The sequence below is a fragment of the Formica exsecta genome, unplaced genomic scaffold (assembly GCF_003651465.1).
Source record: "Formica exsecta isolate Colony F162 unplaced genomic scaffold, ASM365146v1 scaffold116, whole genome shotgun sequence".
NCBI classification, from domain to species: domain Eukaryota; kingdom Metazoa; phylum Arthropoda; class Insecta; order Hymenoptera; family Formicidae; genus Formica; species Formica exsecta.
The window spans coordinates 772,641-781,377 of record NW_021848499.1 but is presented as its reverse complement, the minus strand read 5'-3'; the positions used below and the strand labels follow the sequence as shown (position 1 = coordinate 781,377).

At 32.6% G+C, this 8,737-nt stretch overlaps 1 long non-coding RNA gene across 1 annotated transcript; it reads right to left on the bottom strand.

Annotated features, from left to right (window-relative positions):
- Window positions 1-107: 107 nt before the first annotated feature.
- Window positions 108-2,021, bottom strand: LOC115239081. The gene is made up of 3 exons (XR_003884585.1): window positions 1,457-2,021; window positions 1,065-1,370; window positions 108-989 (listed from the first exon to the last, which is right to left on the bottom strand). It is a non-coding gene; the product is annotated as an uncharacterized LOC115239081 (long non-coding RNA).
- Between the last annotated feature and the right edge of the window lie 6,716 nt (window positions 2,022-8,737).

The following is an 8,737-nucleotide window of genomic DNA, read 5'->3' as shown; positions in this document are numbered from 1 at the left end:
TCTAAGAATATACTCTTTATTTTTAGATATCTAAAAAAACTCGCATGACATATGATAAATGTTTGGCAAGTCAATTAAAGAATTGATTGACAATTTATCCAGTTGAATATAAAAAATTAATAGCTCTGTAAAAAATAACGTTTTACCGAACCATGCTCTTTTCGCTAATTTTTTATGTACACTGCACCGGAATAACAATTGTTCTACATGATATCAGTTTTAAATGACATGTATTTCTCTCCCTTTAATACTTTTGGAATTTTGTGTCACTTGTATTTCCTGCGCTTTCACAAGTTTTCACTCCTCTCTCTTTGATTGAAAAAACTATACTAATTACTAAATACGTTGCTATAATACGAAAATATTTGTAACGCCATCGTATCTCGACGAGCATTCGATGCGTCATATTTGTGTACATCGTTTATATACATATATATTTGGCAAATATACATGTATGTTGGGGGAACATTGGATCATGTGCTGATTTTCTAATCTGTGCACATCGAATACGTGCTTGTCTATTGTAAATAATAAAAAAAATCTACTATTTCTCTTTTTCTTTTCTCTTCTTCCATGATATCTGATCCGATGTGTAATATTGAAAATTGCATGGAATGCCAGCTCTATCTTTCTATGTCCATGACTTGGTTTATAAGACATACAAGAGACTCTTAATCATAATTGGATTTATTGTATCGGTCCTTATTGATTAATTTATCGCAATGAGATTTATGTCACATACAAAGATGTAATTAATAGTAGAAATAAAAATATTGCTCGTTAAATTTTTCTTAGAATACAATATCTTCTATTGAATACTGGATGTTTGTATATCGGACATTGGGCGTAGTATTTGAATTCCGCAAAGCGCTTGCGGATTCACATCAAATGCCAAGAAATTCTTTGACAGCTCGTGCATCTTCTCTTTCTATGTTTCTCTAACATCACCATTTTTCACGTTTAATTAAACGTTCTAAATTTAATAATATCTATAAAAAAGGTAAAAGATCAATAAAATACGCTTGCTTTATTTGAAGCGTTTGATTATTAGACAGTAATATTACCCGTCATTAATGTCGCTGTTATAATTTGCAGTGAGTTTAACGGAATATTAGTTTGCAATCAGTTCAAGAGATCGCGACGATGCGCTTCCATGCATCTCCGCATATCAGTCCTAGCCAAAGTTTCTACCTATTCGCAGAAACCGTATTCAACATATAGTAGACACTATGCACGAGAATCCTCTGAGAGAGTTAATCGGAACTAAGTTTAAATGTCTTCAAGATGTTTGTACTGACCCACTTGCACGTAGACAAGCTAACCATTGGCATCGGTCGCTGTACTTCATCAACGTGATATGTTCAAATATGCTAGTCGCGACGGGAACAATATCTGACATGGTTAAAATAAACTTGTAGCAAGTGTGACATATGAGATAACGTGAAATTTTTCTTACACACACATACATTGTTGGGCAACATTATTTGCTCTTCTTCATTAAAATAGAAATACATAATATATGGATTAAAATTTGATTAAAATATGAAATAATAATACAAGTAATAAATATGTGATATATATAAAACAAGGAAATAGTATTTCCCCGACTTGTCCATGATGAATGATGATTAATGTCGTTTCATTAAGTCGAATTTCCTTTAAAATCGCTAAGACTGTAAACACAATTTCCCTAAATCGCGAGTCTCGGCACGAAGTAATTATCGTTCGCGATCCTCGCGTTCCACCTTCGTGTGATGTATGTACTTGTCGGTGTACCGGATAACTTTTACATGGAACACACATACTTTGAATGCGGCTTGTTAAAAGTTTCCTGGTTAGACGGAAATGGATTTTGCATTTGGTGGTAGGCGTGCGACTCGTAGGCACGAAACAACTTTACGATGTCGACTACCTCTCAGATACTGCGACGATCAACCGACCATGTGAAGAAGAAATCTAACCGGAACAACGACGAGAAAATATACAGTTAGTGTTAGAAGAAAATTAGATATAGAGAACAATTTATCTTTAGCATAAAAAATAAATATAAGAGAGAAATCACTTAAGCTGCATATTTCTTTTAACTTTTCTGGCTAATAACTAGCTAGCTAAAAAGAAAATTTCAATAAACTAGGAAAAATAACTTATTTTACAGATCATATCGCACATACTAAATTTTATAAATTTTATGCAAGAAAAATAGTTATAAAAAAATAAAAAATGTAAAAATAAAACGTTTCTTAATATAACCGCAACTTCTCCCCACTTATATCAATTAGTTAATTTTTCCTTTTATTTTAATTCGTTAACTATAACATTTATTTAACTGTAAAAAAAACGTTTTATAGAATTTAAGATAAAAAAAATTTAATAATAGAGAATAATAGCTCAATTTTTAAGGTATTTTACGTAAAATGACAACTAAAATAAGCAAGGGAAATCACATAAACTATAGCATAAACAATATGATTCATATAAAGCATATTATAATGCATATTTATTTATCAACATATTTGGGTTAATAAGAAATTAAAGTATACCATAGATATGTACGTAATATAAATTCCGTGCGTGTTTCTATTCTATGCTCTTCGGTAACGAGACGCGCATTACTTACCTATTATGCTACGCGTCAATTTTCCAAATTATTTTTTATTAATTTATTAGATTATATTTAATTAATTTATTTTATTTTATTTATTTATTTAACTTATTTTTTTAATTTTTATTAAATTTATCTTTTCAATCAATTTTTACTAAATTTATCTTTTTACTGATAGATGCGCAGGATGCAAATCTATATATTTCCGCATTATGCGAAATATATTATACCTTAACGGGCATCCAATTGCTTAGAAAATCTATTTATAATGTAATAGAGTTAATTGTATAATTTTTAGCTATTCAAAAATATTCTTATCATATAAAATACTTGTATGCAAAATGTATTTTATACAAAATTTAATACAATATAAAATTTTTCTTTGTTATATTTAAAACTATAATATGAATCTAATAAAATTATGCTATTTATTTTATTTCTTGTAGCAATTATCACATATCGTTATAATTTTTGTATAAAACAGTCCAACAATCTAGCTTTCGCGGCTTACATAATCCGGTTTGACAATAAAACGAAGATGATTACTAACCGACGGCTTTCTTCTTACAATAGACAATCCCGACCTGGCCTCTTATGAAATTCATTTCCGAAGAGTACGGAATTCACTCTGACCGAGTTTACCGCCACTTTAATTCCTTTTTTGCTTGCATCTGCGGAGCACTCATTTTCTCACCAGCTTGCGCGATATGACGAAAATAGATCCGATCGCTGGCATAGTGAGAATACCAATGAAGATCGGATAAAGACAGCCTACCCTTAAATTCGGAAGTGAATCTAAGATCCTATTTGAATACGATTCCTTTAATCCACCTTGGAACCTGATTATAGAGATAATTTCGCCGAGTCGCTTCTAATCAGCTTTCATTTACCACAATTTGATGAGAAAATCGTTAAATCTTTGACACTCGCGCGTCAAGAGATGGAGATGGCAGATTTCCAAATGAAGATCTTTACCTCGAGAAATTTTCGCATAAAGCTTTCTCTGTTCGCTATTATTACACTAATATCGTTAACGTACTGACGTCTATAAAAACGGCATTGGAAAGTTTCGAGAAACTCTTAGAGAAAACACTAATATAAATTATGTATTTTAAAAGACATACATAATTAATCCAACATAAAATATTTGGCTCTCTCTTTTTATTTTTAATCATAGAAACTAAATAATATAATATAATGACTGAATCTTGCATTACCTTTCCTTAAACTTGTTTTACACGCTTATACATTGAACAGTTTCCGTTCGTAACATCGTAAACATCGTATCGCGCGGAAATCATTACCGTGAGCGACTCGATTCTCCGCGAGGTCGATATCGCCCGTTTACGGTAGGGACGCAAGCTGATCGATATTAATCGCATTTCGCTAGTGGTGACGGGTTCCTCTGATTGACGACGACGATTAATGCGGGTCGTCGGGTTATGCCCCAGATAAACCGGCTGGTTGGTCCTTCGTGTGTATGCGCTCACGCTGCAGAGAGCGTACGGGCCGCGTATTTACGTTCGTCAATTTACATGATCGGGGGCGTGAGCGCGCGCGGTTCTCGTTACTTCACGCTCCATCACGCGCGCGTGCAAGCACGCGTATGCAAACCACCTAAGTTGCATATGGTGTCGGCCGGCCCGGCCAGCCGGCGAATGGAATTTCCATCTGGCGTCGTCGTTATCGCGAATCAGCCGCCACTCGCAGTTGCACATTACGCTGGCTTTTCTCGTCACACGGACACTCTCCTCTACGGAAACGGTCGGATGAAGAACAGATGTGAATAATTCATCGAGTTCCGACCGCACTTTCGGTCGTCACGAGGACCAAGCCGCATACCCATTTTTGTTTTTTCTTTTCCTTGTTTTCGCTTCTTTGCTTTTGGAATTCATAGTTCGTTAGTGTCGGGCCAAACAGAACGCAGACGCGATTGGCATGCATTTGCCGTTAATCGTGAATATACAGTGGCTGCTGTCGAGAAGAATTGCGGCGATCAGATTTAGCATCATCGATGGCTCAGCGCAGGGAAATTGACCTTTCTATAACTGGATCAATGTTCGGTCGTCAATACGACTTTAATATCCCTTACCAAACTTATCTTTGCCACAAATGTCGGTTATTTGTCAAATTATTTTAATGGTAGAGTTAACTTACCGATTTTTCAAGTTTATGTAAAAAAAGACACAAAATCAATTTATTATAATGTTACTTACATCATTTTTAAGTTATGTCATTATTTGATAATTTTTAAAAGACACTTAACGGAAATTAATTTTATCATAATAACTATTATTTATCTATAAACTATAAAACTATTGCATTGTAATTTTCTCTTATAAATAAATAAATTTATTTATTAAGAGAAAATCACAATGCAATAATAGTTATTATGATACAATTGATTAATTTCCGTTTAATTGTTTTTTAATCATTATTAAATGATAATATAACTTAAAAATGATATAAATAACATTATAATAATTATTTTATTTTTATTATTAAAACATTATTATTGAGTTTTGTTATTATCAAACATTAATTTTTATTTATAATGGATATCTTATTTTGCGTCTTTTTTTACACAATATATTAATAAGAGATTTTATATACAATATAATATCGTAGTATGGCATAAGCATTTTTTCATAGACATCATTAGTGTCCTGATTACAATAGTAGAACATTTTCATATATATATACGACGATATGCGAGCACGATTACATATCATTAAGCTAAATCATTAAAAATTAATGCCTAGGTGATTAAATCGAGGTAAATTACAATATAATGATTTGTAATTAACGATCGCATTAGAGTCACCAATAAAACGAATGCTATTTCGGTAAAATCTTTATATTGTTCTCTTCTATATAATACCGTAAAAATTATTTATTTGTGATTTATTACAGAAGAATATTATAATAATATTAAAATTTTTTTTTGTGATTATATCTAATGTAAAGTATATATGTATATATTCTAATTTACACTATATATGCCGTCACATCGTTTATGTTAAAATCAGATTTATATTAAATTCAGACTTTTTCATGAAATTTTAATAATAAAGTTAAAATGATATCACATAATTTCAAAAGAGAATGTAATATTAATAGTTATTATAAATAATTTAATTTCATTTACTATTCAGTGCAAACTATTTTAATTGACGTTATACTAACTGACAATGAGTAATATGCTACTTTTCTATATCATTTTAGTTCAGACACATACAAAAATAAAAAGAAGTAAATAAAAATTTTATTTTACGGTCAGTAGGTAATATAAAAACATGAATCCCTTATATAATGCTAAAGTTGCGTGATTTTTTTACAAAAAAAACTGCGCCTACATTAAAGCAAGAAATAAATATCTCGTATTATTAAAGATGATTAAATATTTCATAGACACTAAAGCGATATGCAAAGTATTGCCAATATCGATTCGACGAACGAATCGTCTAGTCGACATGGTCACTGTCCACGAGATACAAAAGTTCGTCAAAGAGCAATTCGTTACACATCGAATTATCTTTCCTGATACACGTGGTTATTAATATGGCGGCGCCGGCGCTATATACGGAACAGCTGATGCAACCAGATACGTCGGCAAAACATTTTCACCTCGCTGAATTGTCAACGACATTGCGCGCCGCGGCTTAATCCGCGTCCAGCTTTTTCCATCCGTTTTGTTTGCCCGGTACGGCAGACGTATCGATTATGTTCGCCATTTCAAAGTGGCTTCGTTTGCCGCAATCGCGGAACCGCGTGTTTTTCCCCCGGCATAGATGACCCGCTATAACTGGCTTTTTTTAATGACAGTTTCGCTGAGTCGATGGCGAGGGTATCGTCACGGGTCTCGTTAGCAAATTCGATGATGGCGCCTACGTTAGTGTCATCGATCCCGAAAGCTCGTTATACTTCTCGATATCGCCGAGTACGAAAAAAAGATGGTCATATCGTGAGGTAAAATATTGCGCGGTTCTCCAACGATGTATTTCATACAGATAACATCGGCTTTCGTTAACGTTTTTTTCAGAGATAGATGGCATATCTAACTTTGATCTTCCAAAGTGAGATGAAATATCACAAAGTTTATCGATACGTGTATCTTATCAAAAAATGCATTTATTACTGTCAGCTTAAAATTATGAGCAATTTAATAAAATCATTATTTAAACTATATTAAGACAGCGCGCTATTACTAGAATATTTTAAAATCGGCATATCGACACAAGGCATTGCAAATAAAATTAAGTAATAAATGCATGAAAATAAAATTTTCAAGAGATATTTTCACAGAAATCCAATTATTAATATATGTGTGTGTATATTAAAAATTATTTTTGGCATTGCAGCTCTTGATAGATTCTGGCTTTTTTTCAGATATTTTTCTAGACATCTCTCTGTCCACAATGTCTTTCTTTTTTATAATGGATGTAATGTAACGCAAATCTTCTATTTTTTGTGCGTTAATAATTAATCTCGTAGTTTCTACTCCCAAGATTTCTGTTTTATATTGACATACAGTAATTGAATTCTTTGCAACCCTGGTATCTCTAGATGTCATGCTTATTCTAAATTAAATACTTTTGTATAAAAAATATGATTGTTTCGACTACATGCTTTGAAACAGTAGACATGCAGTTATACAATGTAGATAGAAAAGAAAATGCGAATACGAATGAAAAGAAAAGAGATAATATTTGAGAGCGATACGACCGAACCCCCTCATTGCGAGAGGATTCTCCCTCCGCCTAGCTCGTAAATCCTGACGTGGCCGAGGCGTGACGCTGCACCCCGTTATAATTAACACAGGATGATGCGCGGTATAAATTACAATTATACATGATTTACAGGATGCAATAGTCGCAGGCTGGCTCCCTTCGTTACCTTCGCTGGCTATCTCTGCTACCATTCGCATCATCTCTTCTTCTCACTTACTCTAGGTTCCTGCGCTTTTAAAGTTTCTCGTCTCTGGTATTATCGTCTATTTCCGTGCATTGCGGATGCTCCTCTTTATAACGAACTACTGAATAAACATGTTTGCACTAAACCGCTCCGCGTTACGTCGGTGTTAAAAGCAATGTTAAAAGAGTCTTGCTTGTAACACATCTATTCTCGCGTTGCATCAACGTGGCGTGTTCGTTGATGCACCGGTATATCTCTGTGCATTTAAAACCTACTCTCTACGAAATTTCTCGATTTCGCGATGAAATTCGTGCATCGAGAAACTTTAACATATTTTTTATTACAATGCAATTTTTTTCAATAGTTTAATTTTTTTTATTAATGATAGAATTATATGATATATTTATATTGTCTTAAATTTTGAGAGTAAATAGCTCAAATACATAAAAACTGGAAACATCATGAATTTTCAAGAATGATATATTTGTATAACTTAGTTTTTTTTTAGATAGGAGTTTTTTCCTTAATTTAATTTTATTTAGATATTTTCGAGTTGTGTGTGTGCATTGTTTTCTTTTTTTTTTAATAAGAAATAGATACTATAAAATTTAAAGAAATGCGCGAAAGCCTCTCTAATTTCGTGAAAAAAATTTGACAATTTATCTTGTAATGCAAATTCGTAACTAAATCTAGAATCAAATTAAACCTAAGACATGTCGTCGCTTTCACAGTTTGCATGTTTGAAAATGTATGTGCCAGGCTGTACCGAGGTCGAGTCACGTGCTAGTCAACGACTAGCGGGAGTCCTCTTAATTATGTCACCCAGTTCTGCACGAGACACAATAGGGAAGTTGCGGTTAATAATTCCAGCTTTGCTGAAACGTACGCCGAACTTACAAAAGAATTCAAGCAGTACCAGGAATGACTTCAGGTCATATTATTATCACGCTAAGTGTAAGTAATTGCCTCTGCATTTTGTTGTATATTACACGTCCTTAATTATTATGATCGAACTACACGCAAAGTTATCATTAGTGCTAATAACAATTCATTTTATTTGAATCCAATCTATTTAATCAAAATGCAAGTGTGTTATAAACATTAAAATATTTTATAAACTTTTATTCTCTCTCTTTTATACATTTTATGTATTTTGTAAAAATTTTTTATTTGCCTGTTACAAAGCTTGTTCGTTGCATTTAAAATTTTTTTTTAAATCCT